The sequence below is a fragment of the Pseudorca crassidens genome, chromosome 1 (assembly GCF_039906515.1).
Source record: "Pseudorca crassidens isolate mPseCra1 chromosome 1, mPseCra1.hap1, whole genome shotgun sequence".
NCBI classification, from domain to species: Eukaryota; Metazoa; Chordata; class Mammalia; order Artiodactyla; family Delphinidae; genus Pseudorca; species Pseudorca crassidens.
The window spans coordinates 123,464,310-123,467,539 of NC_090296.1; positions in this window are offsets into that span (position 1 = coordinate 123,464,310).

Sequence of the window (3,230 nt, forward strand, 5' to 3'; positions counted from 1 at the left end):
AACTAGAACAAAAAATTTCACAATTTGTATGGAAACACAAAAGACCCCAAATAACCAAAGCAATCTTGAGAAAGAAAAACGGAGCTGGAGGAATCAGGCTCCCGGACTTCAGACTATACTATAAATCTACAGTAATCAAGACAGTATGGTACTGGCACAAAAACAGAAACATAGATCAATGGAACAGGATAGAAAGCCCAGAGATAAACCCACACACATCTTATCTTTGATAAAGGAGGCAAGAATATACAGTGGAGAAAAGACAGCCTCTTCAATAAGTGGTGCTCGGAAAACTGGAAAACTACACGTAAAAGAATGAAATTAGAACACTCCGTAACACCATACACAAAAATAAACTCAAAATGGATTAAAGACCTAAATGTAAGGCCGAACACTCTAAAACTCTTAGAGAAAAACATAGGCAGAACACTCTATGACATAAATCACAGCAAGATCATTTTTGACCCACCTCCTAGAGAAATGGAAATAAAACAAAAATAAACAAATGGGACCTAATGAAACTTAAAAGCTTTTGCACAGCAAAAGAAACCAAAAAGAAGACCAAAAGACAACCCTCAGAATGGGAGAAAATATTTGCAAATGAAGCAACTGACAAAGGATTAATCTCCAAAATTTATAAGCAGCTCATGCAGCTCAATATCAAAAAAACAAACAACCCAATCCAAAAATGGGCAAAGACCTAAATAGACATTTCTCCAAAGAAGATATACAGATTGCCAACAAACACATGAAAGGATGCTCAACATCACTAATCATTAGAGAAATTCAAAGCAAAATGAGGTATCACCTCATTTGAGGTGATACAATGAGGTATCACCTCACACTGGTCAAATGGGCATCACCAAAAAATCTACAAACAATAAATGCTGGAGAGGGTGTGGAGAACAGGGAACCCTCTTGCACTGTTGGTGGGAATGTAAATTGATACAGCCACTATGGAGAACAGTATGGAGGTTCCTTTAAAAATAGAACTATCATATGATCCAGCAATCCCACTTCCGGGCATATACCCTGAGAAAACCATAATTCAAAAAGAGTCATGCACCACAATGTTCACTGCAGCTCTATTTACAATAGCCAGGACATGGAAGCAACCTAAGCATCTGTCAACAGATGACTGGATCAAGAAGATGTGGCACATATATACAATGGCATGGACATATATACACTATCAAGTGTAAAACAGATAGCTAGTGGGAAGCAGCCGCATAGCACAGGGAGATCAGCTCGGAGCTTTGTGTCCACCTAGAGGGGTGGGATAGGGAGGGTGGGAGGGAGACGCAAGAGGGAGGAGATATGGGGATATGTGTATAGTTGATTCACTTTGTTATAAAGCAGAAACTAAAACTAAAAATTAAAAAAAGAATCCACCTGCCAATGCAGGGGACACAGGTTCGAGCCCTGGTCCAGGAAGATCCCACATGCCGCGGAGCAACTAAGCCCTTGCGCCACAACTACTGAGCCTGCACTCTAGAGCCTGCAAGCCACAACTACTGAAGCCCGTGTGCCACAACTACTAAAGCCCATGATCCTAGAGCCCGTGATCCACAACTACTAAAGCCCATGATCCTAGAGCCCGTGATCCACAAGAGAAGCCAGCATAAGGAGAAGCCCACACACCGCAATGAAGAGTAGCCCCTGCTCGCCACAACTGGAGAAAGCCCGCGTGCCACAACAAAGACCCAATGCAACCAAAAAAAAAAAAAAAAAAACTTAGATGTTGTTACTGGCCTGCTCAAAGCCTTGCAGTATCTTTCCGCTGCATATGGCTTAGTAGGCCCTTGGTGATCTGGCCTTGCTCACTTCATTCTCTGCTCTCCACTGACCTCCTGCACGTCAGGCTTTTTAATGTTCTTTTTCCTACTGGTCATGTTCCTGCTCAGGGCCCTTGTACTTGCTATTCCCACCTTTGGGCTATTCTTCCTCTAAATATTCACATGGCCTGCTCACTCGCTTTAGTTGGTTCTCCTCCAACATCTTCTGTTCGGAGGACTTCCCGCATCACTCTCTATCCCCTTCCTCTGAATTATTTTCTATCACTACTCAATATCATGTCATAAACCTAACCTGCCTATTTGTTTGAGGTCTACCTCCTTTAACAGAATGTGAGCTCCATGGGGGCAAGGATTTGTCTTGCTCACTGTGAAATGCCCACTACCTAGAACAGTGAGGCACAGAGGTGGTGCTTATTAATGAGTGAATAAGTGGCTGCTGCTGCTGCTTGGTACAAATCAATAGGAGGCTGAGATGAAAAGGTATTGGTGAAAGTACCTGGGAAAGGTGATAGCCAGGGAGATTTCAGGAGAATGAGATGATTAAGGACGAGCAAATGGGCATCTTTAAGGGCCAACTGAGGAGGGAGTGCAGGGTTGTAATGGCAGGTAAGACAGTAAACAGGCAGTTTCGTTTGTGGCTGAGAATGTGGTTTTCTGCCCTAGACTACCTAGTCTCTGTGTGGCTCTGGGTAAGTTTGTTAATCTTTCTAAGCCTCAATTCCTCCACCAGTAAAATGAAGCTGATAACCATAATACCTTCACCTAAGGTTGTGATGGAGGTTAATTGAGCAAATGGCCATAAAAAGTCTGGCATGGGGTAAGCTCTCAATAACTGTTCATTACTATGATCGATGCAAGATTGGGGGAAGAGTGTGAAATGCTGCAATGTGAAAAGATGTTTCTGTAATCTTTCTAAGTCTTGTTCCAAAATGCCCTACCCAGGAATAGACTTCATGTGTTACCTTGCTCCCAACACACATCTACACGAAAATGTCTCCTCATTGCCAACCCCCTCACCAGCCTTTTCTCCTTTCCAATGACTCTTCTGAGAGCTAGTCTAGCGCTTGGCACAATAAGTTCTCCATAAATATTTGTTGATGTTTACTGCACTTCTCCCAGACAATGCTTAGGTGTTACTTTGTCAGGACCGACCTCCTTAGGGGAGAACGGGCTAGGTAGAAAGACAGCGTTCTTCGGACTCTGAATCACCTGTAAGCCTGGCATAGTAAACGCAGCTCAGTAGGAGGGGACTGGGTTTGGTCCTCTGAAACTTCCCTAAGGAGCCGTCTGCATCCAAGGGCGGCCAGAGGCCAAGGACACTGAGCTTTCGTCTCCTTTAAGAGGCGTGGCTTCGCTGTAGAACCACGGGAGTGATTGGCTGAAGCTGCCTGTCCGGGGGCGGGACTCGGTTGCCGGGGTGTGGCGCGGTGGCCT